The sequence below is a fragment of the Pinus tabuliformis genome, chromosome 1_1, assembly GCF_031772625.1.
Source record: "Pinus tabuliformis cultivar Carrire ecotype Pingquan chromosome 1_1, CPIR1, whole genome shotgun sequence".
NCBI classification, from domain to species: Eukaryota; Viridiplantae; Streptophyta; class Pinopsida; order Pinales; family Pinaceae; genus Pinus; species Pinus tabuliformis.
In genome coordinates, this window is record NC_142297.1 from 119328973 (window position 1) to 119346383 (window position 17411).

At 41.6% G+C, this 17411-nt stretch overlaps 1 protein-coding gene across 3 annotated transcripts in view; it reads left to right on the forward strand.

The window, feature by feature from the left end:
* Nucleotides 1-17411, forward strand: part of LOC149211932 (Nucleic acid-binding, OB-fold-like protein) — a 167608-nt gene that overhangs the window by 71831 nt on the left and 78366 nt on the right. The window lies entirely within an intron of this gene.

Sequence of the window (17411 nt, forward strand, 5' to 3'; positions counted from 1 at the left end):
GGGAGTGATGTATATGGTATAGGGAAGCGGGACCATGCAACCAAAATCGAGATTTCCCTTGTAGTGACGCTCCTAAAGCCAATAAAGGAGATCCCACGGGACTAGGATACAAGGTTAACCACCAAGTTGGACGAGGAGACAAGATCACAAACCATGTCCATTTTTTCCGCCAAATCCCCCCACTCTACCATGCCCAAAAGTGTCCATGAAAAGTAAACAAAAGTACCCAACGACATAATGAAAAAAGCCATACCTTTGAGCTTGGAATGCTCACCTTCAAACATACAATCATAACAAATGAGCGAGGGAGCATAATGTCTAGCTCAGGTGGCAAAGATGGTGGCACATCGAGCTATCTGGTGATTGCAAGGGGTTGCCGGCTGAGGACCATCTAGGTGTTCTTGTTTTGTTGATTTGTGGTATGTATTGACTACGGGCTTCCTATGCGGTGCTTTATGATTATTATTTTGAGATATTACATAGTGTTTGCAGGTACTTGATCCTTGGTCTCCAAGTTCACATATTGTGGGCAAGTGTTACTTTGCTTGAATCTCTAGTTTTTATATGGTGGATTGAATCTTCGCTTGGGCTATTGTGATCATTGATTTTTCTGAAGCGTTTTAGCCATTCTTTCAAGGAAAAAATATTATAAAAATTATTTTTTTCAAAATCCATTTGAAAACCCATGTATATTTTGTAAATTAAATTGTAAATTGTTTTTCTAACTTGGGTTGGGGTTTTTAGTTTCATTTTGTATATATTTGGGGTTTGGATGTTTTTATTTTCATTTTTGCAGGTTAGATCAAGGAGTTGAGTGGAAGAAGAGCTAGATCTAGCCCCTTGAGGGTAAGATCTAGTCTCTTGGAAATATTTGCAGGGTTTCCATGGAAGAATTTTCAGAAAATCAAAGAGCTAAAGCATAAAATTTTCTGGAGCAAGGGCTTCAAACTTTTCAGGGCTTCTAGCCCTGGTTTTGCCCTCCTTAGCCTCAACGTCTCTCCTTCTACCCTCTTTGTCTTGGTTTAGGGCCTCTTTTAGGCCTTCCTGTGTGGTTTTGAGGCTTTGGCCTCCCTCCTCCTCTTCTCGACCCTCCCAGGCTTGTCGCTAGCCCTTCCTCCTCTTGGCCTCCTTCCATTGCGTCTTCCTCCTCTAGCCTTCTCGGCCTCCCATCTTCCTCCTGGCCCTCCTCCCTCGACCCTCATTTCCTCCTCTTCCTTGGCCACAACCCTCTAAGGGCTTGTGATTGCCCTGGGCGCTGGGCCTTAGGTCTTGCCCTAAGCCCCTAAAACCCTTATTTCCCCAACGCTAGCCTCATTGGGCAAAATGTTGGCCCTTCTTGGCCATATTCTTCATCCTTGTGCCCCAATCTATCATCCTTGCCCATTTATCCCCGCAAATTTGCTTCTCTTAGCTTTGATCTCCAATCATTTGCCTGTTTTGCCCCAAAATTGACCTAAAACCCTAAACTGAAATTTTAAAGCTAAATACTTAGCGGTTTTGCAGGCTTAGGGTCTCAAACTTTATATTTTGCAAGTGGAAACGTAATCCTAACTTTTCAATGATTTTCAATGGTGGGATTTTCAAGCCCTTAGGCCTAGGGTTTGACTTCTAAACCCTCATTTTGCTTCAGCTTTGTTACAATAGTCAAATCACTAATATCTAAGCCCTAAAATCACATTTTAATTGGTCAAAATCGATTAAAATTGCAAAATCTAAATTTTCACAAGTTTTGGCCACTTGAGCATCAAAAATTTGATCTAAATCTAACATTTTAGCTTTGCTGGAATTCACTACATAACTGTGAAATTCAAGTCTGAAATATTTCTGAAACATATACCTGATAAAGATAAAAAAATTTGAATTTTCAGTTTTCGGCAAAAACTTACTATTTTTAGACATTTTGGGGAGCATATTTAGTGTTTTTCGCTTGCTGATCTGACTGTTGTAATAAGTTTACTAGTTCTGAAATTTCTGATTCACACTTAAAAACCCTAAAAATTAAGATTTTCAAGTTCTAGTGCATTTTAAGTATTTCTAGGAATTGGACATCTATTTTTAACATCTTTAGCTTGCTGATCTGTGATTGTTCACTGCGGTAATTTTAAAAATGAGATCTGAAATATCAACCAATATACTGTCATAAAGTGTGCTAAGGAAGCTAATTTACATTGCTGGTCAAATTGGAAATTTTATGTATGATGTGTTGGGCAAGTTTCATTATTTGAAGTGGTTTATGTATTGCTGTCATAACATTGATTAAGTCCAAATTTACTGAATATTTACTGCTGATATAAACTATCGTAAATCTAAATTTGACTTATCCCATCTTGCCCTAAAAGGTGTTAGGATATTTCGACACATAGGAAATGGTTATGTATAACTTGGTCTAGTGTAGAGTTAGGTAAAGTGTGTTTCTTTACTATGTACTTTTGTAACTTACAATCCGACGGTCACGATATGTAGTGATCCGATGGTTCATTCTCTCGGTATTACCGACACTTGATCCGTGGCTTAACCCCTGATTGGTCCATGATCTCTATTTAAAGAGCATGGAGGGTTATTTGTAGGGTAACCGTTCATGAGAGAGGCTTATGTAAATTTTCATTCTTTTATTAATAAATTGCCTGAAGTGGCCGTGTTGGCTTAGGTCGTGGACTGTTTCCCTTTTTGAGGGTTTTAACGACATCAAGAATACTGGTGTATTGATTCGTGATCTGTTTGTGAGCGGTGTCCTTTGGTGTTCTGTCTGAGGAATTTACCTTGTAAATTCCTATAAAAGGTTGTCATTTCCTCTCAAAATTTGACACTGATCTGGTTGATTGGCATAATCTCTTATGTAATAATCATTGGTAGATAAATTAATTACTTGGTATCTTGTGGAGTATTGTTGAAGTTTACACTTGTATCTCTTAGCACTTATCTTGTTTAAGATTGCATCACAACATTGGTAAGTACTCTTACCTTAAGACAAGTTCTCAATAAGTACTTAAATAACTTAAGCAATCTTAACTCAAGATAAATCTCACTCATAATCTCTTGCATAAGCATACTGGATCTAGATTTGCTTTAATAATTTACCTCCTAGCATAAGCTAGGTTGATAGAGACATAGGAAAACCCTTCTTATCTAGCTTGAGGGGCCTTGACAACTCTTCGGTGGTTAACACGGTGACCTTGCAGTCGTCAAAGCCACAGTCTTTGTAGCGCCGGAGGCATCGAGTGATAGAAACGTAATAGAAGGTATCATTAATTAGGCCCTAGCCCGCTTCCTCTTAGCCTTCTTCCCACAACCTACCTTGGAGCCCAACTTCAAAATAGTTGAAGGAAGTTTACACTTAGACTAGACATTTAACTAAAATTTACCAAGATCACTGCGTCTCACATAGGTCCTAGGATTTGCATATCATATAGGTTAGTCAATCATTCAAGCAGCGGTTGTCAATCTGGTCACTTGGTTCCAATTCATAAGAAGCAAGAATTTGTGTCTCCATTTAAGGCACTGGTCTCATAATTGAAAATCTAATCTGATTAATAATCTTGCTTAATTTCAACCAAGTGGCTTGGCCTCTCATCTGTGTCTCCCAAACAAGTTGGTTTCCAACTTGATTTCCTTCATCTCATTCCATAGAGACTACCCCCCATAGCCTGCTGTTGGGAGACAACTAGAATGGAGTGGGTGGGGATCAGAGTGACAACCCTCGTCTTGAGTGTTGTTGCGATACCTCTACAATCTGGGTGACAACAGGCTCCTACCTGAAGGAAGCTCCAACACCTTGTTTACCAGCTTCTACTGTTAGGACGCTTCAAAGCCCTCGCTTTCTTGAATTTTCACAATAGCCAACAAAAGTACCTTTCTTTCCAGAAGCTTCCAGCTTGTTCCTCTTGTCCTTTGGCACATGAAAGTAAATGAGGCAGCCAAATATCCTCAAAATGTCCAACATCGGGCTTCACACATGTGAAAACTTCTTTGGGAGTCTTGTCACCCAAGGCTTGATGAGGAGTCCTATTTTGAATATAGACAATAGTGTTAGCAACTTCTCCCCATAGAAACTTCGACAACTTTTGATCATGCAACATAGCTCGGGCAACCTCCATGATGGTCATGTTCTTCCTTTCAACTACTCCATTTTTCTTGGGGTTATAAGGTACGATGGTATCCTTCTTGATTCCTGCTTTCTTGCAAAAGTCAATGAACTCATTTGAAATGAATTCTCCTCCATTATCAGACTTGAAGATTTCTGTCCTCTTTCCTGTTTGATTTTCTATCAGAGCCTTGAAGTCTTTGAACATGTCAAATGCTTGGTCCTTGTGCTTCAAGAAGAAAATTCATGTCTTGCGAGAGAAGTCATCCACAAAGATCATGTCATGGGTCCACATAGATTAGAATGTATTAGTTGAAGTATTCCATTGGTCTTGCTTTTGCTTGAAGGGAATGGTCCTCTCACATGTTTTCCATTGGACATCCTTGACAAACTCCATCAAGATCCACATGAATCTTAGGCATTCCAGAAACCATCTTTCTAGGCAAGGCTTCATAGTGAAGGTGAGCAAATCTTCGGTACCATAGTTCACTTAATGATTACTATCATGGACCAATATACCATAGTTCACTTAATGATTACTATCATGGACCAATATGCTTGGATTGGTCTTCCATTGACTTTATAAAGGCCTTCGATTTTTGATCCCAAAGTGAAGACATCCTTCAAGTGAGATTCCATTGGCCAAGTAAGGACCTTTCGATTTATAAAGACAACTTTCATTCCTTTGTCCTCCAAGGAAAATATAGACATTGTGAAAATTTCTAACCTGAAATTCTAGTGCAGTAACTGATTTATTTTACCTACTTATTTCTCACAATAAGTTATTTACGAAATCCCTTCAACAAACATTAAAATAAATTATACTACAGTTATCACATAATTACACAGAGAAAATAACAGTGATATACAAGCACAAGAATCAATCACATCAACATAGTTGTTTTTGGACAATCGTCCCCGGAAAAACCCAATGTGGGAAAACTGGTGTAGCGGATGAGGTTTTTATTAATCTTCAACAACAATTGCTTTAGAAGGAATGGTTTTACTGAGAAATAGAGACACTTCTGAGAGAAAACACCTGAGACAAAGTTCCCCGGAGAATGTCTGACACCCTCGAGACCCTTCCCCCACCTCTGCATCACCTTTGTGTCACTCTGCGTCTGCCTGCATGACGACTGAGTCTGTAGTGGTGCTGTCTCCTTGCTCTTCCCTTTGTGCTGTCTCTTGATAGCCCTCTGTCACCTCCTCCTCAGTCACTGACTGTTGCTGATGCCCTCCTCTTCCTCCACCTTGCAACTCTCCCTCTGAAATCGATTTCCTTCTCTTTGAGGATCGATTTCCCTCGGGATACTGAGTATCTGTTGGTGTGTCTCCAAATGACTGTCAAGTCTCCTCTTATACTTTTCCTGTTGATGAACCAACGATCAAGATTAAGTCTCTAATCAACAGCTAAGATTAAAACAGACTTGATCCTCGTCTCTTAGAAGCTTCTCATCCATATCTTTATTAATACCCATTAATATTTTTATTTTCCTAAGTTTAGACTTAGGAACCCATTAAAATTTTTAATTATTTTAATAACTCCTCATCCGGGTGGAATTTCTCCAAATGATTTCTGGGTCTTGGAGATCTCATGTGTTCTAGCCCCTCCACAAAATTTTGGAGCTAGAGCACATCTAATGCTACCCAAAATCAACACTCCCTCTTAGCGAGGAATGTGCTCTAGTAGTACTTCCCAATAGAAGCACCACACTGATCCACGACATTGGTCCTCTGCGCTGTTTGATGCTCGGTCTACTGCCCCTCATCTACTGCGCTGCTGCAACCTGTACTGCTGCCCATGACACTGCAATTGTCACTGCTACATCTGTATTGCAGCTCCCTCTGAATATGCTGCATCATGTTGCCCATAGCACTGCCACTGCTAACTGCTGCACTGCATCTATACTATCTGCTTCTGCTACTGAAACAAATTCTTCACCATCCCCATCTTCTCCCTAAAATAAACAAACTTTGTTCTTCCTAGAGCCTTGGTGAGAATGTCTGCCACCTATTCTCCAGTACGAGTGTACCTCAATTGTACTGCCCCTCGTTGGACACAGTCTCTGACGAAGTGACACCTAATATCAATGTGCTTCGACTGATCATGAAATACTGGATGCTCAGAGAGCTTGATGCAACTCTGATTATCACACAAAACACTGGTCGCTTCCATCTTCCTCCTGAATAGACTCAAGCAATTTCCTAAGCTATATGGCTTCGCACGAAGCTATGCTAGCTGCCATATATTCTGCTTCAGCGGAACTCAGAGCCACAGATTTCTGTTTCCTACTACACTAGGAGGTCATTCCTGATCCAATGTTGAAACAGTACTAGTGGTGCTTTTCTGATCTACTGAACTTCCAGCCCAATCCGCGTCAGTGAACCCACTCAGCCTAATGTCATTGCCTTGGGTGCATATTAGTCCATGCTTGATTGTTCCTCGTATATATCTGAGAACATGCTTGGCTTCTACCCAATGCACCCTATTTGGTTCCACCATGAACTGACTGAGGGTACTAACAGTGTAACAAATGTCTGGCCTGGTATTGCCCAGATACATCAGGGACCCTATGAATGCCTATACAAGGTGGGATCGACTTTTTTATCTTCGGAGGCATCAATTTTCTTCTAGTTGGTGATCATTGGGGTAGCCATAGGTCTACAATCGTGCATTCTAAACCTTTTCAAAATCTCTGTAGCGTACCTCCCTTGTCAAAGGAAGATTTCACCCTTTTGCTACCAAACTTCCAACCCTAGGAAATAATGCATCCGTCCCAAATCCTTCATGTCGAATTCTGTGGCTTGGTTCTCCTTGCAATATTTGATGAGCCTGGATGAGCCTGTTAGGAAAAGATCATCCACATATAACACCAGGATTAGAGGCCCATTCTCTACAACAAGATAGTAGAGATTAGGATCTGCGTCACTCTTGACGAATCCCATCTTCTGCAAGCAACCATCAATTTGAACGTACCATGCTTTAGGTGCCCATTTAAGCCCATACAAGGCTTTCTTCAACCTGCATACATGATATTTCTTCTCATGTGTCTCAAAACCCTCTAGTTGTTCAATGTATACTTCTTCGTCTATCAACCTGTTCAAGAACGCCATCTTGACTTCCATTTGGTGAATCTCCCACCCCATCTGTGCTGTAAGGGATATCACAGATTTAATAAAAGTATGCCTAGTTACTGGGGCGAAGGTTTCTTCGTAGTCTATCCCTTCCTTCTGAGCATACCCCTTAGCCACAAACCTAGCTTTGTATTTTTCCACACTGCCATCTGCAACATATTTGACTTTATAGATCCCTCTCAAACCTACCACTGACCTGTCCTGAGGCCTAGGTACCACTTCTCAAACATCATTGACCATTATAGAATTGTATTCCTCCACCATAGCATCTACCCATACTTGATGCTGAATGACCTCCTGAAAACTAGAGGGTTCCCCAACCTGAGCTACCAAGGCCTGGTATTTGTCTATCTGTCTTCGCTCCCTGTTCTTATTCCTGGGTGCACCAACGAAGTCCTCTGCATCCGTAGAATCTGTCGAAGTTCCCGGTTCGTTCTTCCACTGTTAGTGGGTAAATCCATCTGCCCTTCCTCTTTCTAAGACTCCACCTGTTCTAAAGCTTTGTCTTCAGGAGAATTACAGGTACTAGTTTCTACTAGTTGAAGTGGTTGTACCAACGGATCGTCTTTTGACTGCTCCTCGGAAGGCATTTCTCTAGATTTCGTGAAAGCTCTATCCTCCATGAACTTTACATCCCGCCGAACTACCACCTTCCTATTCTCTGGAAGATAGACTCTATATGCCTTAGTATTCTTGCTATATCCCGCAAGATATCCTTTTTTCTGCAGTTTGATCCAATTTCTTTCTCTTTTCTTCGGGTATATGGTAGTATGCCAAACTCCCAAATATCTTGAAATGACTAACTTCAGGTGTCCTCTCGGTGAAGACACTTTCCGGAGTAATCTTTCCCAATGCCCTGTGAGGAGTCCTATTCTGGACATAAACTGTCGCGCTGCATGCTTCTACCCACAGGAATTTAGGCATATCCTGATCATACAACATCGCCCTGGCTGCTTCCACAATAGTCTTGTTCTTCCTTTCTGCTACCCCATTTTGCTCCGGATTGTAGGGAGATGTTTGTTGATTTGTGGTAGCATCGGATGTGCTCTAGCAATGAAAATTGGTGGAGAGGCTAAGGCACATAAGTCCTCCAAAAACCCAGAAATCATTTTGGGAAATTCCATCCGGTTGGAGAGATTAAAATAATTAATATTTTTAATGGAGTTCCTAAGTCTAAACTTAGGAAAATTAAAATATTAATGGGTGTTAATATAAAACTGGGTGACGAGGTTCTAAATGATGAGGATCAAGCAAAATCTAATCTTAGCCGTTGATTAGGGACTTAATCTCGGCCTTTGAAGACTCAATAGGAAAAGTATAAGAGGAGGCTTGAGGGTCAGTTGGAGACACACTAGCAGATACTCAGTATCTCAAGGAAAATCTATTCTCAAAGAGAAGGAGATCGATTTTAGAGGTAGAGTTGCAGGGTGGAGGAACAGGGGGGATTAGCAGCAGTCAGGGAGCTCAGAAGAAGTGACGCAGGGACTCTGAGAGATAGTGCAGAGGGAGACGCTGGGATGACGCAAAGAGGGACCAGAGCTGTGCAGAATGACGCAGGGCCAATGTTACTTGGGAGCGGGAGCGGAAGCGGGAGCGGGAGCGACCATTTTCAGAAGCTCCCGGTTTGGGAACGAATCCCGAAGCGATTTTTTAAAAATATATATATTTTTTATATTTTTTAATTTTTGATACATATATGTCAACAAAAACATGTAGAATGATGAAATAGACATAAAAAACATAAAAAAACATAAATTGATCATTGAACCATATCACATCAATCATCTAGAAATTATAATCGTCATCAACCTTAGTAAAATTAAAATACATATTACAACTGCAACATATTGAGTCTTATAAATCATGATTCATCAAATTCAATATTAAAGTTTCAACTTCAAGCTTTCAGAATTGAAAATTCAATAACATTTATCATCATTGATCACCAAAGTAACAAGTTGTACTTGTAAGCCAAGTTTAACCATTACAAGAAGTAATATCGAAGATATTTCTAAGTCCTAACTTCTAACTGTTAACATGATATGAAATGTTAAAAATTTATAAAATGAAACATGAATAATGAGATGAAATGAAACAACTTTAGTCTTTCACAAAGCATCATATTCATAATTCACAATCATTACCAATGAGTTATAATTGCCAAGGCCCAACTTCAAACTTCAAATTTTCATTGTCACAGTGATATAATGTTTACAAAAAATATCATAATGTCATAATGATATGAAAGAGTCAAGAGTCAAGAGTCAAGGACTCAAAACTCAACACTGAACAGTTATGAAAACTAAAGTGACAAGTCTAATAGAAACTAAAAAAGACAAGTAAACTGTAAATCTACAAGTGGCCCTTGCCACGAGAGTCTCCAGGAGTATAAGTAGGTCGTGGTGGTCTTCTAGGAGTCTCCCGCCCAGACCGACGACCAGAACTAGAGCCTCCACGCGAGGGTGTCGATGGAGGTGGCGACAGCAATGGAACAAGACTCGGGCCCCGAGAACTGCTACTGGATGGTGGAGGTGGAGGTGGCATGGCTGCGGCAGCTGCTTCAGCTTCATCCCGTACAAGCTCCTCTTCTAGTTCTTCCATATGTACAATGCCATCCTCCAAATTGTCGTCCTCAGGGTGATTGTCCCAAATTTTATATGTGGGATCTTCATTAGCCCGATCAGAGTAATGGCTCAACAACCTCAAGTTGTAGTGCACATAAACCAAGCTTTCTGCTCGGTTTTCGTTGAGCCTGTTTCTTTTCACATTATGTATATAACTGTAGGTGCTCCAACACCTCTCTGCAGAAGAAGAATTTACAACCTGTGAAAGAACTTTTATTGCCAATTTTCGCAAAAGTCCGTGGCCGCCATATGTTTCCCACCATGTGAGAGAATCAAATTTATCTTTGTCATCCATTGCATGGAAGTTACCATACAAACCACTGCCAGTGAAGTATCTGCCTATTTCAAGGCGCACAGCTGCACATTCCTCCCTGTCAGGCACCAACTTTTCTAATGCTTCCAGATATCCTCTAGTTACCTCTCGATCTAAATGGGGTTTGGTCCTAACACCACCCCCTGCTGCAGGTTTGCCCAACCAAGAATCTGAGTAGTATTTTGGCGTAAGGATATACGCCAAGCAATGTAGTGGAAGGTTAAGCCTATTCCACCGTTCACACACACAATCGTGAATCAGTTTGTACAGGTTGGGATCTTTGTTATGAACAATGTCTTTTATTTCCCCCAACATGGTATCCATTTGCTCATACACCTCGCCAATCACTGGTTTGTCTGTATCTGCAAACCGAATCATGTTATAAATTGGCTTGGTGAAATCCAATACCTGTCTCACAGTTGTCCAAAACTGCCCATCAAGAGCGGCCTCCTCCACCGTTTCAAAACCTGCAATGTCAGCTACATTTGTAGCCCTTTCCTTTAACACCTGCCAATGTGGACTTGATACCATGCTAGCTAATGCCTCTCTTACCTTCAAAAGGCGCCTGAAGGTGAGGTAATAGCTACCAAATCTAGTCCTCGCAATCTTCAGCAACTCCAATCTCGAGTGATTGCGGAAAAGGCCATGGGTATTGCTATGATTTGTAATAAATTTTATCATTTTTTTTCCTTTCTTGTACAAATCACCAATCCATTGGTATTGTTCATTTTTGTTTTTGACAATATCATGCAACAGAAGGTTCAATGTGTGAACCAAACATCCAGACCAAAATATGTTCGGGTATTTATCCTCAATAATTGCTCCCGCTGCCTTACAATTAGGAGCATTATCAGTGATGACTTGGATGACATTGTATGGGCCAATACGCTCAATTGTTTCAAGCAATGCTTCTGCAATGTTGATAGCGGTCTTGAACTTGTCTGAGTAATCATGTGCAGCTAGAAAGATGGGACCACTAACAGACACGGCAAGAACACTTATCAATGGCTTGCCTTTTACATTTGTCCATCCATCAGATACAATGGACACCCCATTGTCAGTCCAAGAACTTGTCATTTTATTCAAAGAATGTGATATTTTTGCTTTTTCATGATCAAGGCCAACAGTTCTTGCCTTGTCATACCCAGGGCTCTTGTATCCTTTAGGGGCATCATTTATGGCAGAAACCATTTCGTGCCAATAAGGTGAGCGTAGAACATTGAATGGTATCCCACATGCATAGAGGAACCTGTAAACTTTTGAATCCACATCATTCCTACACCCCTCATCAAGGAAATCTGATATGGTTCTACGGCGTAAAGATGATGACCCTGTGCCTCCATGTCCATATCCACTGCCTTGGGAGGATGCTAAAGGAGTTCTTTGTGAGCTTGGTTCAAAGAAACCCCTTGATCTTTTTGCTCTGTATTGGGCGTCCTCCTCTTCCTTTATGTATTTGGCTCTATCTGCTGTTGACACCTTGTCACAAGTTTTGATTCCTATTTGTTTCTCTCCATCCCATGGCCTTTTCCCGCAGAGGTGTCTTCTAGCACGGGTGTATGAGCCTGTGTAGTCAGTGTTGCAATGGGGGCAATGAAATTTAGTGGTTCCACCCCCTCTCCCTGTTTCAGCCCTGTGAACATATTTCCACAATGGAGTTTGGTCTTGTTTAGTTTTTTGACCCTCATGTTCACCCTCCTCCACATCCTCCTCACTGGGGTTTTCACCCATTTGACTTCCTCCGGCTTCTTCATCCACCTCTTCAGTTTCAGGCCCCCTCCGTTTCCTACTCTCCACCACCATAATAACCAGAAAGGGGACCAGGAAGAGGAAAATGCCAATAAAAATCCTCAGGTCCATCGTGTTTGATGTTTGTAGGGTTTGAGTCTTGAATCTGCAAATTAATTTAGTTTATTGGGATTAATTCATTTAATTTATTAATTTAATTTAAATTAATGATCTTTAAACTCAAACAGGTAAATGAAACTAACCAAATTAACTACCTAACCAGCTAAACTAACTAAATGATTAAGTTACTTACCTCTGCAAGTTTCCTCCTCGCTCCTTGGCACTTGCTCCTCGCTCCTCAGCTCTGGCTCCTTGCTCCTTGCTCCTTTGCTCTTCCTCAGCTCTCAAGCTCAAGCTCAATCTCATTGAAATGATTTTTTTTTGGCCCATTGGGCTTATAAACAAAAAAAAATTAGTTAAATTTTTTTGTTTTTTCGGGTCCGGCGGAATTTTTTTCCGCCGAACCGCTCCCGGTTCTTTAAAATTCGCTCCCGGAGCGCTTTTTAATGCCCGGGAGCAATCGGGGAGCGATCGCGTTTTTTAATGCCCGGGAGCGATCAGGGAGCGATCGCTCCCCGATCGCTCCCGGGCATTAAAAAGCGCTCCGGGAGCGCGGGAGCGATCGCTCCCTGAAGCGCTCCCTCACAGACCAGGGAGCGCAAATTTTTTTACGGGAGCGCGCTCCCGAAAATCGCTCCCGTCCGGGAGCGATTTGGGGAGCGCGCTCCCGACCCGCTCCCGAGCCGCTCCGGCCCGGAGCGCGCTTCGGGAGCGGGTTCGAGGGGGGGGGGGGGCGCTCCCCCGCAACACTGCGCAGGGCTGACGTAGTAGAGAAAGGAAGCTCTCCAGGGTGTCAAAAAGTCTCTGAGAAAAGTCTCAGGTGTTTTCTCCCAGTGTCTATGTAAATTTTCCTGTAAAGCGATTGTTGCTAAAGATTAATAAAACTCTCCTTTGCTGCATCGGTTTTCCCGCATTGGGTTTTTTCGCGGGCAATTGTCAAAAAATAACTTTGTTGATGTGATTGATTCTTGTGCATATAATTGTTTCTGTATAATGGTGTGATATCTACAGTAGAATTTATTTAATATTTACTAAAGGGATTTCATAAATAACTTATTGGGAATAATAAGTAGGTGAAATAAATCAGTTGCTGTAGTAATAGAATTTTTGCTTCGAAATTTTCACACTGTCCACTCCCATCTGATGCCTTCCCTAGCGCAAAAATCAGTGAAGTTCCTGTTAACATACTCTCCACCATTGTCTGAGCGTAATACTTTTATCTTCTTTCCTTTCAGATTCTCTACTAGAGCCTTGAACTCTTTGAATCTACCAAAAACCTCATCCTTGGTTTTTAGAAAGTAGATCCAAGTCTTCTTGGAAAGGTCATCGATGAAGGTGACAAAGTACTTGGCACCACTAAGAGCTTTTGTGGACATGGGTCCGCAAATATCTGAGTATATCAATCCCAGAACACTTTGAGCCCTATTGTTACTTCTGGAAAACGCTGCTTTGACATACTTGCCTAGAGTGCACCCTCTGTATACATCATCTCATTCGGTACTTAATTCTGGAACTCTTGACACTGCTTTCCCGAGAATTCTTAGAGCCCCATGGTGTAAGTTTCCCATCCTCCTGTGCTATAGTTCATTCAAATCTTTATCCCCATTGCTGCCTATCAGTGCCATTGGAGATTCTAGCTATAATCTATACAACCTGTTACTTCTGATTCCAATCTGGGCCTTCCTTCTCCAACTCGGGTGTTTGACATATACTTTCTCTTTAATGAAGAAAATGTCATAGCCCTTGTTTTGAAGTTGAGATACAAAGAGTAAGTTCTTCCCCAATCCTGGCACATGCAACACATTGGTTGCTCGAAGTCGCTCCCCTACATTGGTTTGAAAGACTATAATACCTCTTCCTACGGGTGTACACTTTGACTTATTTCCCATGGTGATCTGAAAAATTCATCATTTCTTCCTGATAATTTGGAAAACATTCTCATATTCCTGTCATATGCCAGGAAGCTCCACTGTCTATATACCAAACCCCAGAGGAGGCAGAACTTGCTAGGCAAGCGACTTCTTCTTCCAGTCTGGAAGCTAACATAGAATAATTGTGATACATGTTTTTCGTGTTTTCTTCCTTTTCTGGAAATCTGCGTCAGTCCCTCTGAGTTGATGCCTCTGCATCATGCTCTTGACCCATAGTAGATTCTTCTCTCCTGTTGCTAGATCTCTGTTATGATACCATGTGAAAATTTCTAACCCGAAATTCTATTACAGTAACTGATTTATTTCACCTACTTATTTCTCACAATAAGCTATTCACGAAATCCCTTCAACAAATATTAAAATAAATTCTACTACAGTTATCACATAATTACATACAGAAAATAACAGTGATGTACAAGCACAAAAATCAATCACATCAACACAATTGTTTTTTGACAATCTTTCCTGGAAAAACCCAATGTGGGAAAACTGGTGTAGCAGATGAGGGTTTTATTAATTTTCAACAACAATTGCTTTACAAGGAATGATTTTACAGAGAAATTAAGACACTTTTGAGAAAAAACACTTAAGACAAAGTTCCTTGGAGAATGTTTGACACCTTGGAGACCCTTCCCCCACATTTGCGTCACCTCTGTGTCACTCTGCGTTTGCCTACGTGAGGACTGTGTCTCTAATGGTGTTGTCTGCCTTCTCTTCCCTCAACGCTGTCTCTCGATAGCCATGTGTCACCTCCTCCTCAATCACTGACTGTTGTTGATGCCCTCCTCTTCCTCCACCTTGCAACTCTCCCTCTGAAATTGATCTCCTTATCTTTAAGAATCAATTTCCCTCGGGATACTGAGTATCTGCCGGTGTGTCTCCAAATGACTCTCAAGTCTCCTCTTATACTTTTCATGTTGATGGATCAACGACCGACATTAAGTCTCTAATCAATGGCTGAGATTAAAACAGACTTGATCCTCGTCTCTTAGAAGCTTCTCACTCATATCTTTATTAATACTCATTAATATTTTTATTTTCCTAAGTTTAGAGTTAGGAATCCATTAAAAATATTAGTTATTTTAATAACTCCTCATCCTGGTGGAATTTCTCCAAAGGATTTTTGGGTCTTGGAGATCTCATATGTTCTAGCCCTCCACAAAATTTTGGAGCTAGAGCACATCCGATGCTACCCAAAATCAACAGACACTAGATGCTTTTTCAATCTCGCTACATACAGAACATCCTGTAGATGTATAATTTGACCATAATCCAAATTAGTTTGACCATAATCCAAATGAAATGAAATAGAACCAAACCCCTTTATAGGATAAGTAGAATTTTCCCAAAAATGTGTTGATTTGGGGTAGCATCGGATGTGCTCTAGCCACGAAAATTGGTGGAGAGGCTAAAGCACATGAGATTTCCAAGACCCAGAAATGGTTTGGGCATAATCTAACCAGTTTGGGAGATATTAAAATAATTAATATTTTTATTGGACTTCCTAAGTCTAAACTTAGGAAAAATAAAATATTAATGTGAATTAATATAAAAGTGAGTAAGAATGGTCCAAAAGTCATGGATCAAGCCAAATCTAATCTCAGTCGTTGATTAGAGATTTAATCTTGGCTGTTGATGGACCAATGAGAAAAGTATAAGAAGAGACTTGAGGGTCAGTTGGAAAATACACCGAGTTGATCAATCATTCTATTCTCTAGAGCAGGGTTTGCTAAGAGAGATAGAATCAGTGATGTGAGTTGCAGCTGAGAGGCAGTGAATACATAGTAGAGAGGCAGAGTTGTTATCAGGAGCATCAGCACAAAAGCCGGGGAGGTTGACACAAAAGCACTCAGAGGCCACGCAGAGGCAGCCAAGAGCTGCGCAAAGCCAGAGAGGGCCTGCACTGGGAGACGCAGAGGCTCCAGAGACTGACGCAGAGCCCAGAGAGGCTGGCGCTGGGCCAGAGAGGCTGACGCTGGGCTAGAAAGGTTAACACAAAGACTAGATGCAGTTCTGGGAGAATTTCGTGAGACAGACTGGAGCTGGAGAAGTCGGATAGGGTGATGCAGTCCCTATTAGAGTGACACAGAGCAACAAAAGCTGTATTGTTGCTGTGGGATGGTTCATTCGGTGATTTAACTAGAATATTCGTCTCCGAGGGAGAGGTGCTACCGCCGAGGGCATTCTCTGTTGGGTGAGCCATTTCTGGTACCCAGGTTGTATTATGAAACTGCATAATAATAAAACCCTCTGAATAGCTGCACCGGTTTTCTTGCATTTGATTTTTCCGTGGACATTGGTCCAAAAATAACGGTGTCACTTGTGTGCTTGTTTTCCTTCAGTTGATGATCTGTAGATGTTGATGTTGTACTTGTGTTTATTTTCAATATTTACATGGTAAATAACTTGTTAAGTAAATGAACAAGTAGGAAGAAATAAATCAGATAGTACAGGAGTAATTTCTAAGGGGTTAAACGTAGAAATTCCAATATGGTATCAGAGCGTGGTTGCAGATCATAGGATAACTCAAGGCACCAGCCAAGCAGAGCAGTAGCAACAGAAACAACTGTCACGAGTGACAGAAGCTGTTCCTAGCAGAAAGCAGCAAGGAAGGGGTGACACAGAGGGCTTGTGTCATCAGTTCGAGCCAGGAGGAGGATCAACGCAAAGGTAGAGAGGAACAGACCTGACCTACGCACTGCCCGATCATCTTTCTCAGTCAGGAAGGAACGACGCTGTGGCTAGGAGGTGCGAATTTTGCTGGTGTCGGAATTGCGCAGAGGTAAGAGGCTCACACCTTCACATTGCGGACGCATAGGAAGCTGTGGGTAAGTTGCGGAGCAAAGCTGGTGGGGTACTGTGGTCAAAACAGTACCTAACAGGGCAAGACCAAGGAGGAGGGAGTTGTAGCCGAGGATTTCTAGCCAAGAAATCCGGATGAGTGGTGCAGTAGCACAAATGATCAGAGTGGGGCATTTCGACATTGGCAAAAGGGTTTTTAGAAGGGAAATCAAGGCTCAGAGGGAGTCAAACCAAGGACTTCGAGGAGGGAAGTAGAGAGACTCAAAAGAGAAGCAAGGAAATAGCAGTGAATGGGCTAAGAGATCAGGATAGACTGGACAGAGCTTCAATCTTCGTAGTCTGGAAGGCCAGGATCTTGTCCATTCTAGATAGGTATCGCATCAAGCACTTCGCCTTCAAAACGATAGCGATCCCAATTGACCCGGCTGATAATGAGAAGTACAAGGAGGCAATGGTGAAGGTTAAGTGCATCATCCTTGATGGGGTCAAGGATCATGTGATACCACATATTGCCGAGAAGGAAATGACAAAGGAGATGTGGGATGCCTTGAGAACATTGTATCAACATTCTTCCATGCAGAGGAAGATGTTACTTGAAAATCAGCTGCGGTCATACTAGATGCAGAAGGGCGAGCAGATAGATATCTTCCTCGGGCGATTGACGGAGATCCGAGATC